General features: G+C 45.9%; 1 long non-coding RNA gene across 4 annotated transcripts in view; it reads left to right on the forward strand.

Annotated features, from left to right (window-relative positions):
• The window catches only part of LOC128854309 (uncharacterized), a 99,054-nt gene that overhangs the window by 11,716 nt on the left and 62,307 nt on the right, over window positions 1-25,031 (forward strand). For 2 of the 4 annotated variants that reach the window (XR_008453337.1, XR_008453338.1), the window contains exons 4-6: window positions 10,754-10,998; window positions 15,239-15,383; window positions 16,943-17,132. This is a non-coding gene — a long non-coding RNA (uncharacterized LOC128854309). The remainder of the gene's footprint in view (window positions 1-10,753; window positions 10,999-15,238; window positions 15,384-16,942; window positions 17,133-25,031) is intronic. The other 2 variants (XR_008453339.1, XR_008453340.1) reach the window with 2 other exon arrangements.

Raw genomic sequence — 25,031 nt, forward strand, 5'->3', positions numbered from 1 at the left:
AGAAGCCGTATACAGATGAGGTTCATGCTTGGTCCTGTGGGAGGAGTATAATCATATTCTATCTCTGGTCATACCATTGGTCTTCCAATCATAGAAAGCTTCCTCACAATTTTAGCAATGCTTTTGACTCAGTGAGGGACCCTCAAGGTAAATAAAATTGAGATGCAGCTTGTAGCCTTTCTGCAGCGTGCTTTCACCTGTGGGAGAGCCTTTTAACTGCAGGATCCTTTGGTTCTTTGGATAATGAAAGTGACAGTGTTTTGGGGAGGTTTTTGGCATTGCACTGTGATAAATTTGCATTTATCATCTCATATTATTTCAGATTATTGTCTTTAGGAAGTCCGAGAACTTGCTCTAGGAGGTTATTTGACTGAATGCTGGCGTGTTCATAGAATCATAGAGTAGTTTGGGTTGGAAGGGAGCTTAAAGATCATCCAGTTCCAACCACTGTGCCATGGGCAGGGACACCTCCCACTGGCTCAGGCTGCCCAAGGCCCATCCAACCTTGCCTGGAACCCCTCCAGGGATGGGGCAGCCACAACTTCCCTTGGCAACCTGAGCCAGGGCTTCACCACTCTCATGGTGAAGAAATTCTTCCTAATGTCCAGTCTAAATCTGCCCCGCTCCAGTTTATACCCATTGCCCCTCATCCTATCACCACAAGCCTTTGTGAAGAGTCCCTTCCCAGCTTTCTTGTAGCCCCTTCAGGTACTGTTGTTGCCTGTAAATCTTGCAGAAGAGGCCGTTTGACTATTTGTTTGTGGTGGCTCTTGATGATAATCTCATTTAAGCATCTGTTACCTTATTTGCAAAACGCCTTTTCATAGCAGCTCCCGCATTTAGCAAAACTGAGCAAAACTCTGCTCAGCTTCGTATATTTGTTTTCAGTGCGATGCTTAATTTCTGAAGTGGTTTCTTCCCCTACGTTCAAGGTTCCTCAACGCTTCGGTGCTGTACCCTTCTTCTCCTTGGCCTGCAACTCTATTTGGTTTATTTGTCATTCATCCCACTCTCTGCCAAAGGGATGAACCTACTTTAAGGTTCCAGAGCAGAGTTGTGAGCGGGCAGGGTGCCGGCGAGCCTAATGCTTTGACCACCAGCCTTGGAAGAAGCACTCCACTAGGAGCAAGCACACCGAAAGAGTCAACGAAGTGTATATAAAACTACCAGTAGCTCATTCTAAGCCCTTCCCATTCCCTAAGAAACAAATTACATCCCCTCAACCTTCCCATCTTCTCGCTGCCGCAGATAAAAGCATGAACTGGTTTCTTTTAATTTCCTGAACAAGCGCACAAGGAGAATTCTCCAAACAATTAAAATTGCAAATCACTTGTTTGCTCAAGATCAGATTTATTCAAAAGGGTGCCTGCTCTTTGGGGACTGGAAGATGTTGTTTTTCAATGCATTTTGAACAAAGTAAGCATTTTTTCCGATTATTCCCAGCATAATATGCCAAGGGGAATGCACCGCATTTGTTATTTCCTTTTAAAAAACAAAAAAAAATCAATGAGCTGAAACATTCCCTGTAGACCTATAATATTTATTTCAATGTTCTGTCAATAAATATAACAAGGTTAGTTTTCCATCAGATTAGTTGGAAGAATCATTTGAGGGAAGTTCTCTTTGGTAAGCTCGATTGCAGAAAGCAATCAATAAGAAAAAAATTCCCTTGTCGTTATCCAAAGAAGCGTAGAGCTCTGAGGAGTTGTCCCAGAATGAGGATTTGTGGCTGTATCCCAGAATTCTTCTGCTGGCACCTAAAGGCCTGTTTGCCAGTTGTTCTTCTCTGTCGCTTCCACATGCCTAAGGAGGAGGGGACATGTTTGTTTGGTGTGATGGAGCAACCTAAATTCAGTTGACATCTTTTTCATCATATAATCATAGAATGGTTTGGGTTGGAAGGGACCTTAAAGATCATCCAGTTCCAACCCCTCTGCCATGGGCAGGGACACCTCCCACTGGATCAGGGGCTCCAAGCCCCATCCAACCTGGCCTGGAACACCTCCAGGGATGGGGCAGCCACAGCTTCCCTGGGCAACCTGTTCCAGTGTCTCACCGCTCTCATGGTGAAGAAATTCCTCCTTATATCCAGTCTAAATCTGCTCCTCTCCAGTTTACACCCATTTATGCATTTGAGTAGCATGGATGAGCCTGATGGGCTTGAAGATTTGCGCAAGCCTGGTGTTTTCTAGATGGGTACATTCTAATTCCTGATGCACTGTGCGTGTACGAGAGGATGAGCTGGAAGTCCTCTATTCGTGTTTTCTAGTGATGCCACAGCAAATCATAGAATCATGGAATAGTTTGGGTCGGAAGGGACTTCAAAGCTAGTTCCATGTCCCCAATAAGAGCCTTTACGAGGTCATTTGAGACCCAGCTGTAGTCCATTTAATTATTTCAGACTTTGGTTTTTAATCCTCCGGTGGAAACTTTTCTAACTCGGTAAGGCAGGCAAAAAAAAAACCCCAAAGAAAATAGAAGTTGTGTTACCATTGTCAAAATAAAGCACTTGCAAGCAATTTCTTGGAAGGTGCTGTTGTGCATCGGGCGTGAGGGAAACACAAATAGAATCCCCTTCGTTCAGCTGGATCGACGCCGTGCCTTGACAAGGCTCCGCTCTTGTGGGAGCAGTTGGCCAAAATTACTTTTATAATATATTCTGGAGCAGCGAGTAGGGAGGTCCTGGAAGCACCCAAAGGGTTCAGGGAGCAATGTAAAGGCTTGTATGTCAAATAAATTTCTCTGGTTATATATATGGACGCTAAAGCGGAGCTGAAAAAACAAGCGGGTAAAGCTAGTAAAGAAAAAGCTAATAAAGATAAAATCAGTGTTCGATATTAACAGTTTTCCCTTCAGAATATAGGCAAAATTTTGGGGCGAATGCTCTTCATCTAGCTGTGTTAGCATTGATGGAGGGTCCCAAGTGTGTTTTGCTAGAGAGCTGTTGGATGTAAAACATTATTTTAATGCTTAAAACGCCCGATAACTTGAGAAATACTCAAATTATGAGTTGCTTTTGTGGTGGTTTATTTTTTTTTTACTGATTGCTACTGGTGTTTAGAAAGAAGAGTGAAGAGGAGGAGAAAAAACACCATCTCCTTCTTACGTTGAGGATTCCAGAACTGGACACAATCCTCCAGCTGAGATTTCACAAGAGAGGAATAGAGGGGTGGAATGGTCTGGTGAAAGCAACCCAACATTTCGCCTTTCTTTTCAGTTTAGAGCAGAAAAAGACAATATATAGGTGCAAGGTAGTAATAGGCAAATTGCTTTTTATGTTCTAAATATTTTTTTTCTGGAAATGGTGATAACTCTCTTTAAAAACTGTTCTCCATCAGTGGAAGAATATGATTCGCAGTGGCAGAAAAAAGAAAAGCCGTTTTCCTAAGGTTATGATCTTGTGGCTTGCAGAGAACTAAGAGGTTGGAGCCGACACAACCTCCCTCAGTTGGATGATTCGGGAGGACAGAACGGAGAAATCATGGAGGGGAAAGAAATCATTATTTAACTCTCCATTTTAGGTCAAGTTTAGCGTTTGATAGAGACCACCGATGAAATAGGTCGATAGCGAATGTTTCTCCATTATTCTTCTATAGCACAGTTCAAATTTTGATAATAACAATTAAATAATGAAGCCCTTTTATCAGCGTTGAGATGTATTTTCTCTATATGCGCTATCAATTACACATTCAGGAAGGGAGCGAGAATTGAGTTTAAAACCAGTAGAAAACAAAACTCTCTTAAAAACATGGGTTGGCCTTTCATATGTTTGCGTTTTTCAGTGCGTTGGAGGTTGCAGTTTGGTGTTTCTCGGTTGCTTGTGAGTCAAGTCAGAGGGTCTTCTTTTATTCCTCCAAGCGCGGTGTGAATGAGAAGGTGACATCAGCTTTGAATAGTTTAGTGTGCTAATTAAATTGTAACTTTAGTTTAACTGAATGCTTTAACTTTGTAATTCTTTTAGAAGCTGATAGTCCAACAACTGCAGATGTATTGAGTGGGAGTGTGTTAACCCTCTGTTTGCCAATACCATTAAAGATAATAAGAAACAAATCTATGCAGATGTCCTTTGCTAAAGTGGATAAGTGATTTTTCCACCGTAACAAAAGGTAAAAGCCTATTCATTGAAATGCAGCTAGAAATTACTTCTAATTGGTGTGAAAGAATCCTTAAATCCGTAGACTGCTTTTAACATTTTGGGCTTAAATTACAGTTAATAGTTCCCATAGAAGAGGCAATAGGAGAAATACTAAAATTCAGAATCCTTGAACACTAAACGCTGTCTAGATTTCCAGTCATAGCATCATCTCTAATGGTTTTACTGTCTAAAACAACCAGAAAGTTGTTTATACCAACACAAGGTGACAAAGTTCTTGCTAAATGTCCCTTGGGTTCCTCAGTGGAGCGCTCGCCAGGCTTTTGTTTTGATATAGAATAGAGAGTTAATATGGGTTGGGTTGGAAGGGACCTCAAAGCCCATCCGGTTCCACTCCTGGGGACACCTCCCACTGGATCAGGGGCTCCAAGCCCCATCCAACCTGGCCTTGAACCCCTCCAGGGATGGGGCAGCCACCACTGCTCTGGGCAACCTGGGTCAGTGCCTCCCAGTTTAATGGTGTGACATGTTGGGCTTAAGTTGGACGCATGCAGGTGTGAGCCTGCAGCAGAGTAGGGCATCTCCCTGTCCTCACTGCTGGCTCCAGAGGTGTTTCTGGGGATGCTCTGTGGTGCTGTTGGAGAGTGTGTACTCTGTACTGGTGAGACCACACCTCCAATCCTGGGATGAGTTCTGGGCCGTCTTGCGGCAGGAAGGATGTTGAGGCTCTGGAGCGTGTCCAGAGAAGAGCAATGAAGCTGGGGAAGGAGCTGGAGAACAAGGGTTATGAGGAGCGGCTGAGGGCCCTGGGGTTGTTCAGCCTGGAGAAGAGGAGGCTGAGGGGAGACCTTATTGCTCTCTACAACTGCCTGACAGGAGAGTGTAGAGAGGAGGGTGCTTGGCTCTTTTCTCCAGTGACAGGGACAGGACAAGGGGGAATGGCCTCAAGCTGCACCAGGGGAGGGTCAAACTGGATATCAGGAAAAAATTGTTCACAGAAAGGGTTATCGAGCCCTGGCAGAGGCTGCCCAGGGACGGGGTGGAGTCCCCATCCCTGGACATCTCTAAAAGACAGGCAGATGAGATGCTCAGGGCCATGGTTTAGTGGCAGATAGGAATGCTTGGACTTGATGATCCAAGGAGTCTTATCCAACCTGGTGGTCCTATGATTCTGTGAAGGGTCATTGCCAAGTGGGATACCGTAAGCTGGGAGCTGAACTGTTCCTACAAAGCTCACCCCTCTCAGCCACACAGTATAAACTAACCTTACACTGTAGAAGCTGCTCTCCACCCATTCCCAAGGTTTGGCCCCACTCATGGCAGTGGTGAAATGTGTGACTTAAAGTTCAAAGAGCATTGACAGTGATGGGTCTCAAAAAGGTTCACCATTTCTGGGGCGTCACGAGGGTCCCAGAGATATCTGTGGGGTGTGCTTCGTTGCTTTGTGTTCCTGAGCTAACAGAGCCGTTACGCGTGAAACATAAACTGCCAACAAACAAGCACATGCCTTGGGCAACAAGCAGTTCTTGGGTTTTCTTAATATCATTCATCTCTGGAGCATCTGTCAGTGATGCAAAAAAGACTCATCCTTAGATACCAACTTCTTAGCACAGAATAAATTATCAACAGCTGAAAATTCCCCTTCCTTAAACTTCCACCAAGTGTGGCTACTTTGGCTTCTCGGTGACAGTTTGCAGCGGAGTGCTTGGCTCAGGTCTGAGATGGTGCTGTCAATGGACCCAGTATTGTTATTCCACGTTTGCCTCTTCCGTTACTCCACTTGAATATTAATGAGCTGCAATACCTGGGCTTATCAGCACTTTAATTACAGGTGAGATACTCAGGGTTACTGTTGTTCCTCCCCTGTGGTTTTAGCTCTACTGTCAGGTTTCTCTTTAGACTGTTAAATTCTCATTTTCATTAATGCTTTATTTAAGCATAACCGACTCATTATAACTTGAAGATCTGTCCGGTTACCCTCATTCAAAGGATGAGTGGTTAGGACAGGGCAGTAAAATATAGCATCAGTTTTACTTTAACAAATCCATGGGTTAATTATCAAGTCATAGAGTCTTTGTGGCACTTGGCTCTACATCATCACTTCGCGTATGTGAGTAGGACTGTCAGGGCAGACTCTTGGTATACTTCATAAACTCCATTTTACTGAGGTGTCATAGAATCATAGAATAGTTTGGGTTGGAAGGGACCTTAAGGATCATCCAGTTCCAACCCCCTGCCATGGGCAGGGACACCTCCCACTGGCTCAGGCTGCCCAAGGCCCATCCAACCTGGCCTGGAACCCCTCCAGGGATGGGGCAGCCACAGCTTCCCTGGGCAACCTGGGCCAGGGCCTCCCCACTCTCATTGTGAGGAGATTTCTCCTTATATCCAGTCTAAATCTGCCCCTCTCCAGTTTATACCCATTGTCCCTCGTCGTATCCCCACAAGCCTTTGTGAACAGCCCCTCTCCAGCTTTCCTGGAGCCCCTTCAGGTACTGGAAGGTCTCTATAAGGTCTCCTGGGAGCCTTCTCTTCTCCAGGCTGAACAACCCCAACTCTCTCAGCCTGTCCTCCTCTGGGAGGTGCTCCAGCCCTCTGAGCATCTTTGTAGCCTCCTCTGGACCCATTCCAACAGCTCCATCTCCTCCTGATGTTGAGGATTCCAGAACTGGACACAATCCTCCAGCTGAGGTCTCTCCAGAGAGGAACAGAGGGGCAGAATCCCCTCCCTCCCTGCTGCCCACACTGCTTTGGATGCAGCCCAGGACACGGTTGGTTTCTGGGCTGTGAGCGCACGTTGCCGGCTCATGTCAAGCTTCTCATCAACCATCACCCCAAGTCCTTCTCTGCAGGGCTGCTCTCAATCCCATCATCCCCCATCCTATACTGAAACTGGGGATCAACTGAAAAAAACCTCACCCACAAGCTCTACAGATATCTGCATCCTTAAAACCTTGAGATGTGCCACAATCAAATTCTACTTTTCCGTGCAGCTTTCTGACGTTGTAGCGGTTTTGCACAAGCTCTGACTTTCTGTGGTTGCCTCTGCTTTCCATGCAGTATCATCGCAGCCTTGTGTAGCGAGAGGCCACTTACCAACCTGCCAGCCCTTGTCAAGTGAGTTTTTATCTATGCATCTTCTAAAAGGTTCTAAAAGCTGTTCCCTGTCTTCCTCTTGGGTCATGTAGCTCTCACAATGTTTCCTCGATGCATCTCACTTTCCAGAATGGAAAGGTATCCAGTTTTGCACAGCGTTTTCTTGCTGTATAACGGCAACCCATGGCATCGCACCGCCAGCCACCGGTAACCCATTCGCTGTGAGATATTCTTCTTTAGCCTAAAGACTCTTTCTATGAAGAAGTAATTCTACGTGCAATACTTTGTATTTAAGGGTTCTATGATCCTTCAGTTCTATTTCTCGTAGCGTGATCTGATGTGGACATTCTCCATTGTTTGTACTCATGGAGTTGCTTTTAAGCAAATGCATCGTCGATTCTCATGAGTTCAATAATAAAGAGAGACCAACGCCTGAAATCGCGGAACTCCAGTAAGAAGAAGAAGACTTCCCCTAATTCCCAAGCTGTATTTTTGTGGTTTTAAAAGAATGCTCTTGGATCTGCGCTTGGAACGGGGTAGCTGAATCGTATTTATAGCTCTGTTCCGTCTGGTTCATTTCCTCTTGCTTCCCTACAGCATGATATGAATGAAAATGACACCATTGACTGTGTGGGTAGCAATAAAAGAGCTTTATAGAAATAAGACTTTTATAGTTTCAAGACTAAGAGAATCCAAAGCTTAAGAGTTGCGATCTTAGAGAGTCAGAGAAGGATCAAGCTGTGCTCGTTGGAGAGGTCTCGCTCGTGGATCTTTTGGGTTTGGGGTTTTTTTTTTAGGTTTTAAGCACAACATCATAAACTACAAATTCACAGAAATGATGTGGACGTTATAACTATAATTCTCGGTTTCATTTGCAGCCAAATAGCACAAAAGAATTAATTTATACAATGTACATTTTTAAAAATTCTAAATATTCTTAAGTATTCGGTTTTTTTCTTTTTTTTGGGTGGGTTTTCAGTGCTTTTTCAAAGAAGCAAATAAACCACAGAGCGCTCAAGTCCACACAAAGGCAGCAAAAGTCCCTTGCCTTGTAGCATCTGGCGAGAGGATGCGTTGCGGACGGCGAATGGCCAATCCTAGAGGAGCGGAAGGATTAAAACTCAGGAGTATTTCCTGAAAGCGCTTTTGTGGATTATTGTGTTATGGAAAGTACTGTAATATGCAAACTGAATCGAGCAAATTTTATGTCTTTTATTTCTTCACGATGAGGGTGGTGAGGCACTGACCCAGGTTGCCCAGAGCAGTGGTGGCTGCCCCATCCCTGGAGGGGTTCAAGGCCAGGTTGGATGGGGCTTGGAGCAATTGGATTCAGTGGGAGGTGTTCAACCAGCTTGGAATCATGGATAAATGTGTTGATTCGGCTTGGAAGGGACCTCTAGTTGTATTTGGTTTAACCTGCGCTCAGCCAGCTTTGAAGGTTAAGTGGATGATCTTTAAGGTCCCTTCCAAACCAAACTATTCTATGATTATTTTAATACAGAATAGGAATTTTCAGTGTGATGTGTGTGTGGCAAATAAGAGAAGGGGACTTGAATTCTCAGAGAATGCAACTATATAGATGAAATAACATGAAAATTTCAGCTTGATTGCTTATAGTCAAGTCTTACAGAGCCCGAGGAGTTCTGTTGGACAGCCGGAATTTCTGACAGTGCGTGAGAGACGAGAAGTGAAAACTGTGAGGTTTGAGAGTCTGTGCAACGCTTTAAATCATTCATTCTGTATTTACTGAAATGTAATATAAATGGCTTAAAGTTAGCTCAACATTTCCCTACTTTACGCTGGTGGGAAGTTAATGAAACTATAAAAAGGAGACTAGAAATGTGAATCAGTAGCCCAGAGCGACGCGCGTTGCCTTGGCCAAGCGTGGGTCTAAAACCCATGTCACTAAACAAGGCCAATCCTGGGATCGCAGCGCTCCCACCGACTGAGTTTATGGATCTTGATTGCACCCAGCGGGGTATCCTGCTTGGTGATGAGAGGGAAAAAAAACCACTCTGGAATCTGTCTCTTCAATGCGCTGTTACTGCTGGGAAGGCATAAAAAAATGTAATTTTTTTTCCCCTCTGCAAAAAAACTTCGCCTGCTGCCGTCTTTCTGTTTGTGCGTTTGCGTTCGGCACTTTATCACAAAGATTTGCATTCTTTAAGATGCTTTATCGATTTTTTTTCTTTGCTGTTAACTAATAATTGGCTCTGCTTTAAAGTTCATAGCTGGCGTGTGGTTAGTCCCCACTGAGAAATAGCCACTTGGCTAAAGGCGAAGCAATTAATTGAGCAGTGAGTTATCAGGCGACGGGAGATGTTCCCATCTTCACACGTGCATGAGGAAAACCATACAGTGCAGCAGTATTAGATGTCCTGTTGCTAAAATAAATGATTGTGAGGGACTATCCAGTCGGATTAACTTGGCCTTGTGTTTATTGCGTTTGAAAACCTTTAATTTTTGGTTTTCACTTGACGCAAGAAAAATGTAATCGCTGTGTAAACCGCTTGAATTTTAGAGTATGTGTTTGTCAGAACAAGATTTTCGACGGTTGGGCTTTGCTCAAATGCGACTTGGAAGTTACGTTGTGTAAGTTAAGAGATGAAAATGATGTGTTGGGGAGTTCAGGTTATTCCCAGGGTACTGTTTCAGGATGATTTTGCTGCACGGAAGAGAAGGACCTGGGGGTGCTGGTTGACAGCCGACTGAAGATGAGCCAGCAGTGTGCCCAGGGGGCCAAGAAGGCCAATGGCATCTTGGCTTGGATCAGACATGGGGTCACCAGCAGGGCCAGGGAGGGGATTCTCCCTCTGTACTCGGCACTGGTGAGACCGCACCTCGAATACTGTGTTCAGTTCTGGGCCCCTCACCACAAGAAGGATGTTGAGGCTCTGGAGCGTGTCCAGAGAAGAGCAACGAAGCTGGTGAGGGGCTGGAGAACGTCTGACGAGGAGCAGCTGAGAGAGCTGGGGGTGTTTAGCCTGGAGAAGAGGAGGCTGAGGGGAGACCTTATTGCTCTCTACAACTGCCTGGAAGGAGGTTGTGGAGAGGAGGGAGCTGGGCTCTTCTCCCAAGGGACAGAGGACAGGACAAGGGGGAATGGCCTGAAGCTCCGTCAGGGGAGGTTCAGGTTGGATATCAGAAAAAACTTCTTCACAGTAAGAGTCCTCGGGCACTGGAACAGCTGCCCAGGGAGGGGGTCGAGTCGCCTTCCCTGGAGGTGTTTAAGGAACGGGTGGATGAAGTGCTGAGGGACATGGTTTAGGGAGTGTTAGGAATGGTTGGACTCGATGATCCAATGGGTCCTTTCCAACCTGGTGATTCTGTGTAAAGTATTGTTCTGCGTAGAGCTTTGTCCAGTTTTGTTTTCCTGTGTCTCTTGGGTTCGAGCTCCTGCCTTGTATCATCACATCATGATGGTGAAAAGTTGCCCAAGTGAATCTCATGTAATTCTTGCTCTTGCGCAGTAGATCGGAACACAAGTGGATGTGTACACGCGGTTGAATTTAGCAGCGATAAATGAGGCTGAGATCAGAGCATTCAGACTGAGTTACGTTGCAGGTTTATGGATCTTGATTACAACCAGCAGGGAATCCTTCGGTGATGAAAGAAAAAAAATATTCAACCGCCCGTCTCTCCAATGTGTCTGTTTGAAGACACTTTCTTGATTTCAAATTAGAGGTGTGCACGGTCTGGGAGTCAGGCTCCCTGGGAAGATTCCAGAGTCTTCGAGCCTGTCAGAGCTGTGAGAGCCTGAATTGGAAGGAACCTGGAAGCTTGAGAAAAGGCCAACTGACCCCAGGCAGGTGAGCAAAATACATATTTTCCTACCTCTGCTCCACATACCAAAGTATTCCTCAAATTCATCTTAACATTTTTACCGGCGAGCTGGGAGATGCGCTTCTCCATCAGGGAGATTGAGGTGCTTGAATATGCGTAGGGTGCCCTGGGGCTAAGAAGAGGCATTTTGTCAGAAGGTTTGCTAGGGATTGCGATGAGGGAGTGGGTTTCTCGTGCGCTGCTCCCAAACTCAGCTCTCAGTTACGGATTGGGATCTACTGAGGTGCAGCAGGAAAAGAGAAGCTGATCGGGAGCCCCACTGTACAGCACTGCAAACGCTGCGGAGTACGGGACGGCTTTGCCCACTGCAGGCAAATGTGACCAAGGACAGAATTAGTCATAGAATCATAGAATGCTTTGGGTTGGAAGGGACCTCAAAGCCCATCCAGTTCCAACCCACCTCCCACTGGATCAGGGGCTCCAAGCCCCATCCAACCTGGCCTGGAACCCCTCCAGGGATGGGGCAGCCACCACTGCTCTGGGCAACCTTTTCCAGGGCCTCCCCACCCTCACAGCAAAACATTTCTTCCTAAAATATCATGTCATTCTCCCCTCTTTCGGTTTAAAACCCTTTCCTCTTGTCCTGTCACTCTGCAAGAGCAAATGTCAGGTGTTCACCAAATGTTCTTCCCATCTTGCAGCTAATTACCTTGTTATTGTGCTTTCTACTCATGAAAGAAGCAATATGCCGTATTCCTAGGACCTCCTTCTCTTGTTTAGGATATGAAAGAAAAGAGTATTTTAAGAATTCTGTAGCGTATGCCTTTCTTAGTTTAACCCAACATCATCTTAGTTTGTAGCTGATGCGCCACCTCCAGCTGAGTGGGTATTTGGGCTGATGCAAACTTCATTTTTCAGGAACAGGACAGATGGAAAGTTCTCATATTTATAGATCTCAGAGTTCTCTGGAGGTAATCTGTCAAACAAAGAGGCACTAAAGGCTGGGAAAGCCTTTTTTTTTTTTTTTACAACTCAGCAATGTGTAATTCACTGCTTCACTGAGAATGAGATGGAGTTTAATTATTTTCCCTTGTAGTTCTCACCAGGCTGTGTGTGAGGGTGCCTGAGCCTGTGTGTGCACTTCTGAGCCTGTGTGTGCACTCACTGCCTTTCTTACTACATTATTTTCAGGACTGAGAGGGAACTCTAAAGCTTTGGGAGACCGATGGAGTGGTTTGACTTTAGCATCAGTTCCTCTTTAGCATCAGTTCCTCTGATGTTATTTGTGATATGCCACCCGTGTCCTGGGCTGCATCCAAAGCAGCGTGGACAAAGCCAGCAGGACAAGGGAGAGGATTCTGCCCCTCTGTTCCTCTCTTGGGAGACCTCATCTGGAGGATTGGGGCCAGTTCTGGAATCCTCAACGTAAGAAGGAGATGGAGCGGTTGGAACGGGTCCAGAGGAGGCTACAAAGATGATCCGAGGGCTGGAGCACCTTCCCTATGAGGACAGGCTGAGAGAGTTGGGGTTGTTCAGCCTGGAGAAGAGAAGGCTCCCAGGAGATCTTGGAGCAACCTTCCAGTACCTGAAGGGGCTCCAGGAAAGCTGGAGAGGGGCTGTTCATAAAGGCTTGTGGGGATAGGACGAGGGGCAATGGGTATAAACTGGAGAGGGGCAGATTTAGACAAGACATAAGGAAGAATATTTTCATCATGAGAGTGGTGAGGCTCTGGCCCAGGTTGCCCAGGGAAGCTGTGGCTGCCCCATCCCTGGAGGTGTTCAAGGCCAGGTTGGATGGGCCTTGGAGCCTCTGATCCAGTGGGAGGTGTCTGTGCCCATGGAAGGAGGGTTGGAACTGGATGATCTTTGAGGTTCCTTCCAACCCAAACTTGTTTCTCCCGGATTCCCTCGACACAGGACCTGTGCCCATCGCCCCCACCCCACTCCCATCTGGAATCTCTCCACTCCCCCTATTTTCCTGATAGACCTAAAAAGCTCAGCTGCCTTCTTTTGTTCTTCTGCCGGTGCTCAGCCGCTTTGTAGAATAGCGCCGTTTCTCTCAGCCCTCCTAAACCTGGCTGGAATGGCTGGAATGAATGTAGAAGTGACAAAAGGAAAAGCCGAGTGTAAAAGATGCTAATCAGCCTTTGTTCTTTTCGGACATGACACGCAGGACCTGGAGTATAGATTTTTGTATGGGGAGAGATAGATTTTAATTAAGCATCTTAATAGAGAAATCCTTCTTGTTTTTTTCCGAATAAATTAAGGAAGTAACTTTGATGCAATATCATTTTCATCTAATCAGTAACATTCTGAAATTACCATGTTGTTTTCCATTAGAAATACCATCATCCAACAAATCAGATAAAATTATTTAACAGAGCTATATTGCAACCTCAGCTAACGTGAGCCGGGGCGTGAGTACACACGGAACAGCCGATGGTGAGGGAAGGGACAAATGTTTATAGGGAGAAGAGGGCAGACAGTATCAACAATTTTATATACTCCTTTGAATAAGAGGCCCATTTCCGATCTAGATTCACTAATAATCAAATAAAGGCTTATCAGGGTTTTGCCATCTGCATACAGAGAATAGTGATTACTGACACCAATGAAAGGTAAATGCCATTAGCTTTTATTTGTACTCACAGATTATTATTATCTCCATTAGAACATTTGGCTTTATACCCGGCAGGAATTCAGAGGCTTTTGTTGGACACGAGCTGATACATTGTCAAAGGGATTTCATAAACTCATAGAACAGTTTGGGTTGGAAGGGGCCTTAAAGATCATCCTGTCCTCATATGGGAGGTGCTCCAGCCCTCGGATCGTCTTTGTAGCATCCTCTGGACCCATTCCTACAGCTCCATCTCCTTCTTATGTTGAGGATTCCTGAACGGACACAATCCTCCAGATGAGGTCTCACAAGAGAGGAAGAGTGAAGTTTCCATTGGCTTTTGTATCATAGTTTTTTGCCTATTTTTAAATGTACAAAAGAAAGTGCATGTAAAGAAATCACCTTACAGAGCTGGGACAAGAGTTAGAAGTCTGGAAGAGCAGTGGAAGTGCTGCCTGACTTCAGGACAGGAAGGACCTGGACCTCTTGAAGCGATTCCAAAGGCTGTAGAGATGAACTGAGGGCTGGAGCACATCCTGTATGATGACAGACATGGAGAGTTGTCTTTATTCCTTTAGTTTGGCTGGATTTTTACAGTTCAGGCAATAGGAAGGAGCTAAAACTAGTGGTATATTTTCATGTGATGTGAAGTCCTATGCAATAGGCTCCGTTAAAAGTAAAAAAATCCCACGTTTTTGCCCTCACATCTGTAACGGAATTTCATTTCACAGAATCACACAGAATCACAAGGTTGGAAAGGACCCACGGGATCATCGAGTCCAACCATTCCTAACACTCCCTAAACCATGTCCCTCAGCACTTCATCCACCCGTTCCTTAAACACCTCCAGGGAAGGCGACTCGACCCCCTCCCTGGGCAGCTGTTCCAGTGCCCCATGACTCTTTCTGTGAAGAAGTTTTTTCTGATATCCAACCTGAACCTCCCCTGACGGAGCTTCAGGCCATTCCCTCTTGTCCTGTCCCTGTCACTGGGGAGAAGAGCCCAGCTCCCTCCTCTCCACAACCTCCTTTCAGGCAGTTGTAGAGAGCAATAAGGTCTCCCCTCAGCCTCCTCTTCTCCAGGATTTGGTGTCCTTAAGATTGCTACACGTGCTAGAATTCCTCACATACAGCTGTCAGCAATAACCTTTTGTGGCAGCAGGGAAAAAAATATCCCCAAAATACATATTTGTCTAATCTCTACTTGTAAACCTTAAATCCTTTCTAACCACATACAGCCCGGTTTTTCTGATCCCCGGTGGAGTGGAGGGTTGTGCTTTTTGTTCGTAGGTGAAACAGAAGCGGTTGGAAGGGCTTCTGCAAGTGAGATCTCAGAGGAAATTCGTAGTCCAGCCTTAGTTCTGCTCACCTGGCGCGTGCGAGGACTTGGCACCCTCTGCAGTCCTACGTCTGCGCAAGAACGTGAAATACTTTGTGTGCCTATCATTCAGGTTTCCTTCTTTGATTCTGAACACAAATAACAGCGTAACCTAATGGGAAATCAAAGGAAAAATCCCGAAAAAAGATGGTACAAGTGAAGAACAGAGAAGGATGGTGGGGCTGGGGGATCCAAACACCCAGCGGTGTGTATTTCCCTTCCTGCTGCCTCTCCTACTGTCACAGACCAATTTATATTTTGCGTCTCAACAGGAGATTCCCCACTGCCAGCAGAAACTTTCAATGATCCTCAGCTTCACATGCTGCTCTGGAAAAAAGCTCTGAAGAATATGGAAGATATTGTAACGTATTATTCCTCTGAGTAAAAGAGTATTCCTCATCAGAAATTCCTATTCAGGTACCCTTCCACTTTTTAGCATGGGGGGATTTTTTTTCTCTCCTGGATACACATCAGCCCTCATTCATGTCCTTTTAAGTTTTTTCAGTTGCCGCGTGAGGTCTGTTAAGCAGCAGTGTTATCAGTGGAATTTTAGGTTATTAATTTGTGTGAAGGTTCTTCCTGGTTTTCTTGTACTTGTGGAGTGGTGGTGGGTCCCGTCCAACCTCTAAATAATACATTATTTGTGCAAGAAGATGGAGGAGAGAGCTGATGTTGTTCAGCCTGGAGAAGAAAAGGCTCTGGGGGGACTTTAGAGCAGCTTCCAGGACTGAAAGGGGCTCCAGGAAAGCTGGGGAGGGGCTCTGGATCAGGGAGAGGACAAGGAGGAATAGTTTTGAGATGGAAGAGAGGAGATTGAGATGAGATCTTGGGGAGAAAAGTTTTGCTGTGAGGATGGGGAGGCACTGGCCCAGGTTGCCCAGAGCAGTGGTGGCTGCCCCATCCCTGGAGATGGTCAGGGCCAGGTTGGGTGGGGCTTGGAGCAACCTGATCCGGTGGGAGGTGTTCCACCAGCTTGGAGTCATGGATAAATGGGTTGATTCAGCTTGGAAAGGACCTCTAGATATATTTGGTTTAACCTGCGCTCAGCCAGCTTTGAAGGTCAAGGTTGTGCTGCAGGATGCCAGGGGAGCACAGCTGGCCTGTGATTTTGGTCCAAAGGCCAGATTTAGAGTTGGGAGAAGATGAACTTCGATGAAGCTCTGTAGCCCGAGGTAGGTAGTGCTCATCGTGGATAATGATCTCCCAGTCTTTCTCATGGTATGTTAGTGGGATCAGCCATCTAGTTTGCCAAGTTTGATGTGAGAGGAAGACTTGTAGCTGAGATAAGATCAGCCACAGGGAGAATCACTTGACAAAACTGAATCTGAGGCCGTTCCATGCTTTGGCAGATATCACACAGGCTGCCTTGCACGGTGCTGTCCTGCTAAGAAACGCATACACCTAACTGAGTCTCTGTTTTCCTCATCTCCAAGTTTAGCCCATTTTTATTCCCTCCGTCATGGCTCTGACACTCCCTAAAGCTGTTTGGGGGTTTTTATGCTTCCCTTTTATGAATGTTGTGCTTAAGCGGTATATGACCAGCGAGCACACAGCTTTTACAGATCATAATGTTCTTTATTTTCTCCATGTGGTTCATTTAGAGGCACTTTAAGGAAACGTTCTCTTGCAGGCTGCTTGTGGAAGGAGATTGTTTTGGGTAGTTTCTTTATATTCAGTTTATTTTGACTTGGAAGTACAGATGTACATTGATAACACATGGAAACGGTCAAAGGGAAAAATTAAAACTGTGTGTATATGGGTTTGGAAATGCGTTTCTGCTCTGAAAACTAATTGTGTGAATTTGTCCTGGCCTCACTTAGCTCATCTTCTCCCTCTGAGTCAAGTCTGCTGACACGAGCGGAGCAGTTGCTGTTGTCAGATTGGGCTTCGTGGCCACTCTCTGAGAGACTAAATTAAGTCTGAGATTGTTTGCATCATCCGTAGATTGGTTTTTACCCTGTAAATTCTAATTGCAGGAATACTTCAAGCACTCCTGTGCCTTCAGGATACGGTTGACAGCGCTGCAGATGTGTGACTGTGATCCTGATGAGCCGGTGAGATGATCTGGATGCATACGTTTGCCAAAAACTGACTGGGAGAATTGGAATGAAATGGAGCAAAACTTTGCAGAATGTGGATTGAGAAGGCTTTGGCACCTTGGCATAGGTAAGAATCCGTGTAACTTCTCGTGTGGCTGGATGCGTGGTGCACGTACAAACACCTCTGAGGTTTTTCTGATTCCCAGGACGTGCGTTTGGCCCCATTTCTTCGTTAATTTTTAATTAATGTGAGCTTGAATATGAAAGTTAAGGCTTACAAAGATAAGATTTGTCTTTTCCAAACCACGCAGTTATTAGAGGAGTTTCCTTTCCCCCCTTGAAAACCTCAGCTCTTGGCTTGGACACATTGGACTTGAGCTACTAATGAAGTTTTTATGTGGAAAGCTGATATTGTCCACCTTGGAGGAGGAAGAGAGGCTGATGACCATTTTAGACCTGGAAGAAATGCAAAAATAGTCAAATGCCGACTTCAAAAGTTATGGTTGAAGAGTTGCTGATATATTTGGCTCTTTCGGAGCACACAGCAGCTTTAGGTGGAATACATGATGTGTGTATCAAAGATGCTGTTGGTGAATATATATCCTCATGCAAAGGAAGAATCGGGCATCCCTTGCACTTTTTTTTGCTGCACGGACGCAAAAGAGTGGTTTTGCTGGATGCTTTTTGGAATAGCGTGAGAGATGAATGGGCCATAGGACGACACCGTGGTCCCTCGTGGGGTTTAGTATAGGAAGACAGAGTTGTGGTGGAATGGTGAGATGAGGAAAACACCAACAGTAGAGCCAGAAGCTCTCGTTTCCTGACCTAAGAGGGCAATGCTAAACGCTGTAGTGAGAAGAGGTGCCAGATTGAAGAGCTTGGTAGAGGTGGAGAAAGCATGGTGAGTGCTGTTGCCAGCTGGACCACGACAGGGATGTGAGGACTAAGGTGGGTCAACCTTGACTCTGACCATTTTAGAACCAGTCCCTTTCCAATCTGCTCTCTTTTTCTACCACCGATGTTCCTACCTTGTGTGTGAAATGAGTCGGCTCTTGATTTCACAAGAGACGCAGACTCGCTTATCATCAGAATATTGTGAGTAATCCCTTTTGGCTTCTCCATTTCAAGCTCCTTCACTCGCCTAACGAAGCTAAAAGGTGTGAATTTAGAAGCATCGTGATCCCAGTATTCAGTCCCTGTATGTAACATTTGCTCCTCTCTTCATTAAATCAGAAATAAATCATCACAAACGAAGATATTTTTAAGAATAACATGCAGCTAAGGGGGTTTTATCACGTAACAAATAACAATTAATAAGAGCAGTGCTGAGATTGCGACACAGGTGCATTTTCAGAGGATGCAGACCCTGAAGTGAGTGATAAAACGAACTCAGTAAACGGAGAGCATTGGAGTGGAGTGTGTTAGGCAATCCACTGCAGATTTATTAATGCTAATATGCGTTAAGAAAACACATTTTTTTTGTTAGTCCACATTTAATTTCAAATCTTTCCATTTAAATCTTGCAGTAGCAATAAACCTGTTTGAAAGAATTTCTTTCCGTGTAACAGAATGCCTTAAAATTTAACCAAAAGTCAACGTGATAAAAAAAATTGATCAGTTCAGTGAACACATTTCTTTGCCTTAAACTGAAATGTGCATTCTGAGTGAGCACAGCCTGTGAATTGGAGATCCAGGAAAGGAACAGACCTGCTAAAAGAATAACATTTTGGTGCAACAAGCTTATTTGCTTAACAGCTTTCTGCTACAATTAACATATGCGGCAAATGCGTTTATTGAACGTGACAGTCTGCTCAAATAACCTTCTTTCAAGAATGGGATTATGTAATCTGGAAATAGCAGGGTTACACTGAGATTAAAATTATTGAATGTCTTGTTTATCCAGAATGCCTGCAGCAATGCCGCCTCCTTTTCTCTGTACTCTGTGCTGACCTGTAAATCATCCGCTCGGGCTCTGGTGTCCTTAAATTAATCATAGAATCAAAATCATAGAATAGTTTGGGTTGGAAGGGACCTTAAAGATTATCCAGTTCCACCCCCTGCCATGGGCAGGGACACCTCCCACTGGATCAGGGGCTCCAAGCCCCATCCAACCTGGCCTTGAACACCTCCAGGGATGGGGCAGCCACAGCTTCCCTGGGCAACCTGGGCCAGTGTCTCACCACTCTCATGGGGAAGAAATTCCTCCTTATGTCCAGTCTAAATCTGCCCCTCTCCAGTTTATACCCATTGCCCTTCGTCCTGTCCCCACAAGCCTTTATGAACAGCCCCTCTCCAGCTTTCCTGGAGCCCCTTCAGGTACTGGAAGCTGCTCTAAGGTTTCCTGGGAACCTTCTCCAGGCTGAACAACCCCAACTCTCTCAGCCTGTCCTCTCATGGAAGGTGCTCCAGCCCTCGGATTATCTTTGCAGCCTCCTCTGGACCCTTTCCAACAGCTCCATCTCCTTCTTACGTTGAGGATTCCAGAACTGGACACAATCCTCCAGATGAGGTCTCAATACTCCAGATGAGATCTCAATATTCTGGATGAGGTCTCAATACTCCAGATGAGGTTTCTCTTAATGAATTGAGAGCACCGTTCAGCGTAGGATTGCTGTTCAGAACGAAGAGAAGAGAAATGGAAAGAAACCGTGAGGAAGAGAGTTCATGCAGCAGCAGTACTGGAAGCGCTTTGTGGCTCGGCAGCTGCATTGGTGCTACAAGACTAAGAAGAAGATGCTAACAGCAAGGCTTAAAACCCCAAAGTAACAAGATTTATAGTCGGGGATTGGCCGGGCTCTTGGACTTGGCAGTCACTGGTTGGCGTTGGTTCAGTTGGCTCCATTGGGACCACTTTTTCCTGGGACAGTTGATTCAGTTGGCTCCATTGGGACCACTTTTTCATGGGACAGTTGGTTCAGTTGGCTCCATTGGGACCACTTTTTCCTGGGACAGTTGATTCAGTTGGCTCCATTGGGACCACTTTTTCATGGGACAGTTGGTTCAGTTGGCTCCATTGGGACCACTTTTTCCTGGGACAGTTGGTTCAGTTGGCTCCATTGGGACCACTTTTTCATGGGACAGTTGGTTCAGTTGGCTCCATTGGGACCACTTTTTCACGGGACAAATGGTGGAGACCTGAGCAGAGAACTCTTTGGGCTGAAGAAAGGGACACAGACGGTGTGGGCTTCTCCCTGCTGCAGAAAATGCCGCGGGGGGTATCCTGAGCAGGGAACGGCTCCTAACTCCTCGTTGCCCCCCGGCTGACTCGCCGATGGCGTGAGAAGTGGGAAAGCCCTTGTCTCTGTGTAAGCACTGCTCAGTGATAGCTAAAACAACCCTGTGCCCTGTCAGTTCGAACGGTGTGGTTTGGGCTGGAATAAGCATGCGGAAAGGTTGTAAAATTATTCCGATGGTTTGGGAATGGAAGTGATAACGTTCTGTGTGATAGAGTCTGAGTGCAGTGAATGTGAAGTGGCGTACGGCTTCTAACCAAAAGAATTTGTGTCGTGTCTTGTGTGCCTTGTGTGATGCAGAAAGGCACTTTCCTGCTTTTACTGCTTCCTCTCTCACATGAAGATAATCCTAATATTAAAGTATTGACAGAATAACGAGGCTTTAACTCTGAGGCATTGCGTTTTCCAAAGCAGAGGAGGCTTTTTCCAGGCTGTGTCATTTGGCAGCCACTGCATCTCACTGGGACGTCTGCCCAGGGCGGTGGTGGAGCCTCTTTCCCTGGAGATGTTCAAAAAGAATGTAGACGTGACACTTTGTGACATGGTTTAGTCGGCACAGTGGGGTTGGGCTCTTGGTTGCACTGGATGACCTTAGAAGGCTTTTCCAACCTTAATGAGTCTATAATTCCATGCCTATCACCCGTTTCAGTTGGAGGATGCCAAGCCGCCTTTCAGTGTGGTCTTTGTGGTACGGGACATGCAGCTGAGCATCTGGGCAACGTGGAAAAAGCTTTTACTTCTGGCTAGAGAACGAAGACAGCAACCAAAGAATTCATTTTTACTCCCATTCTTCCCACGTTTTAAAAATCATGGGATCACAAACTGGTTCCTTTCCATTTGCTCTGGGAGTCAGACAGGAGGAGGTAGACTTGAAGCTCTTCTTAATTTTCAGCATATGTAAAACTGGTTGGTTGTGATGTGTTGCCTGAGAACACCAGGTCACCTCTAAGGGAATGGTGGTGTCTCTTGTAGCTGCTAAACTTGCAGACTCTTCAGGCTACACCACCCCAATTTCCCTCCGGTGTACTGAACATTTCAGGTGATGATTGACCGCTCTCCCTGATATTTGTATGATTATTAATCTCCTCGCTGCGTGCTATTCAGCGGACAGCAGTGCTCATAAAAAGCAGATAGGAGTAAGTTGGGCTGCTGCCCCTGGTGAGTAGGAGAGAGGATGGGCTGATTGATGACCCTTGGCTGTTTTCTGATGTTGCAGTTGTTTTTTATGATGTCATTAGGAGGCTATAGTCACATTAAGGAATCCCTCATGACATCATAAAGGACTTGATATTTCGCTAATGTTATTTCAGCAGAGTGGAGCTCTGGCATTTTATAGTCGTTGCTTTCCCCGTAGAATTCGGACTTGTCTAACTACAACCTGGAAGAAATGCAAAAATAGTCAAATGCCGACTTCAAAAGTTATGGATGAAGAATGCTAATATATTTGGCTCTTTCGGAGCACACAGCACCTTTAGGTGGAATACATGATGTGTGTATCAAAGATGCCGTTGGTGAATATATATCCTCATGCAAAGGAAGAATCGGGCATCCCTTGCACTTTTTTTTGCTGCACGGATGCAAAAGAATGGTTTTGCTGGATGCTTTTTGGTGTAGCGTGAGAGATGAATGGGCCGTAGGACGGCACTGTGGTCCCTCGTGGGCTTTGGCATAGGAAGACAGAGTTGTGGTGGAATGGTGAGATGAGGAAAACACCAACAGTAGAGCCAGGAGCTCTCGTTTCCTGACCTAAGAGGGGAATGCTAAACGCTGTAGTGAGAAGAGGTGCCACATTGAAGAGCTTGGTAGAGGTGGAGAAAGCATGGTGAGGGCTGTTGCCAGCTGGACCACGACAGGGATGTGAGGACTAAGGTGGGTCAACCTTGACTCTGACCTTCCAGCGTGAGTTCAGCATTTTCACTGCAGTACCGCTGCACTGCAGAGGTCCCTTTCCGTTTGCTCTGGGAGTCAGACAGGAGGAGGGAGACTTGAAGCTCTTCTTAGTTTTCAGCATATGTAAAATTCACTTCTAAACACGCCTCTCATTGAAGGAAATAAAAGGGAAGGCAGAAAGGAGAGACCTGAACTCCAGAGAAGAAGGGGAAAAGCTGAAGGGGAAGTGAGAGTTGCTTCTTGTGCTCCACACGGAGAAAATCATAGGCAAACCCTTTGTCTTCCTCGTTGCCCTTCCTTCGTGTGGAAGCTTATAGGTCCCTTCAGGGCTTTCTCAAGGCAGCGAATGATGTTCCTTATACTGAAAATCAAGACAAGCCTTGATTTTCTAGAATGTCTCTTGAGGAATGCTCAGTGCCACTGCTCTGCAGGTGAAACAATTGCCTGCCTACACGAGCGAGTCATTTTACCCATGTTTCACCCTCTTCTCTGAAGTTTAAAGCTTTAATTATAGTTTTCGTAGCTGGCAGATTGTTTAATGTTTTTAAGGAATAAATAAAATTGGGATTTTCTCTGTAGCTTACTGAAGCAGAATATTCCTTGTTGCCCTTTCTTCCAGGACCCTTGTTTTCCCACTGTATGTCAGTACAGGAGGAGAATAACCAAGGTGTTGGGGAGGGAACTTTAACTGACATTAAATCAAAGATAATTATCATCTGTCAGTCAGCAAATGGCACAGAGCCAGTGCAGCGCTCAGTTGGGCTCTGGCTGTCCAGCCTGACTTCCTTTCCCTTCAGAGTTTGCGAAAGGTGTAATATTTGTCTTTAAATAATATAATTTATTGCCAAGTGAATCTGAAATTTGAATACAAAACTCTAGTTGGAGAGTGAAAACGCTTCCCAATAGCACAGTCTCTCCAATGAGGCATTGTTTATCCTTTCCATTTTATGCCCCGGCCTCGACATCCGGTATTGCAACAGGTTTTTTTTTTCTTCTCCTGTTTGGAAAGGAAAATATTCTTCTAATTTTGAAGAGCTTATTAATAGAACGATGTTATTAAATTACTTTATATACATCATGTATAATATTTGCTGCTTTGTAACTTGTTTGACATAAGAATCTCAGTGAGAGATACTGATGTAGCATCTGTCTTTCGAGAGGTTGTCCAGGGAGGTTGTGGCTGCCCCATCCCTGGAGGGGTTCCAGGCCAGGTTGGATGGGCTTTGGGCAGCTGATCCAGTGGGAGGTGTCCCTGCCCATGGCAGAGGGGTTGGAACTGGATGATCTTTAAGGTCCCTTCCAACCCAAACTGTTCTATGATTCTTCTCTTGTGGGCAATCACTAGCTTTGCCTGCAAGTGGGCTACAAGTGTCTTAGGCATTGCTCACCATCCCTTCTGTTCTCGATTGAAGCCATTGTCCCCAGCGTGATAGCGCAGTGCTTTTGACTCACTGGAGAGAAGCAGGGGGGCCACAACCCCCTGAGGAACGCACGAGTTTACTTTTGTGTATTAACGGCATCGTGTACGGTGGAGGTGAAGCAGAGTCCTCTGAGGACGTTCCGACACGCAGCGTTTCCCAGGGTCATTGGTGGCTTTGTGATTTCTTTTTTAAATGTATAAATCACTGATTAAACGTCTGTTTGCCAGCCTGCACCACCCTGGACATGTCTGGAGATGTCCCAAAGGAGGAGGTGGGAAAGGGGGAGGGGGAGAGTTGCCTGCAGCCTGGGATAGTTATCTGTTTGCTTTGAACAGCGCAACTGATCTACCTCTGGGGTTTTGCTTTCACACGAGTTCATCCAGTTCACCTACTTACACTGCTCGTTATTAATAGAATCATTAGCAGGTTCACTCCACAGCTCGTAGGGAAGGTGTGCACATGGGTGGCACCCGAAGACAGAAAGTATCTGATTATATCTAATACTTATTTGGCTCATCTTCCCAGGTGTGCAGTTCTACAGATAATAAACCGAGCAGCCTCGCGGAGGGAGGTACAGGCACACCCTAGCTGTGGGCTCCGGCTGTATTCCAACACCAGCTAACGAGTGGGGTACCGGCGAGGAGTTAGAGCTGTGCCTGTAAATACAAGGCAACACGGACGTGGATGCTGCGACCTGCAGAAATGCCACAAGCAAACAGGTCTGTCCCTGAGCAGGAGGTCTCCAAGAGCCCCTGTGTTATCCCCCTGACACTGAGCTGCTTTTGCTGTACTTAGAAGCGCTCTTCCCTTTGTGCGTCCTCTTTGTCCCTGACTTCTACCCACTGATACTCGGCGTGGCCCAACTTAGAATCATCGAATAGTTTGGGTCGGAAGGGACCTTACAGTTCCACTTTGCTTTGTTTCAGTGTAGTGCAGCGAGACGTGGCTGCAGCATGGGTTTATGGGCTGGAATTTCTTGAGGGTACCTGCTCAGGTGCCACCGGCTGCGTAGGCGTAACCTCTACGTTGGAGCACAATGTCACATCACCAAACTTAGATCTGAGGTGTGCACGTGGGGATGGATCACGCGCACTGTTGATGATGACAGGCTGCCCAGGTTTTAGCACGTACAAGGGAGAGGAGGAGGTCTGTCGTGGCCCCGAGTGCTGTTCTGCAACATCTATGGTCTTCCTTTTGCAGTGAGGCTGAGCACCAACGCCGAGAGATCAGGTCCAGGATTTCAGCTGGAGGCAGTTGAAGCAAAACAGAAAGGAAACAGAGCAAAGAAAGTCTCCTCAAACAATCAGACGTGCCCACCTCTCTCTGTGTAACGTACAGTGGTGCGTGGACTCTCCAGCTGGATTCCGCGCACAACCTGCTCCACTGCAGCTAGAAATGAGCATGCACGGGTGAGCAGTTCATTATTACTGAACGCTCCATTCTGCCCTCGCATGTAGATAGGGATCTTGATTTAGCTGTTCA

This window comes from Cuculus canorus, chromosome 22 (genome assembly GCF_017976375.1).
Source record: "Cuculus canorus isolate bCucCan1 chromosome 22, bCucCan1.pri, whole genome shotgun sequence".
Lineage (NCBI taxonomy): Eukaryota > Metazoa > Chordata > Aves > Cuculiformes > Cuculidae > Cuculus > Cuculus canorus.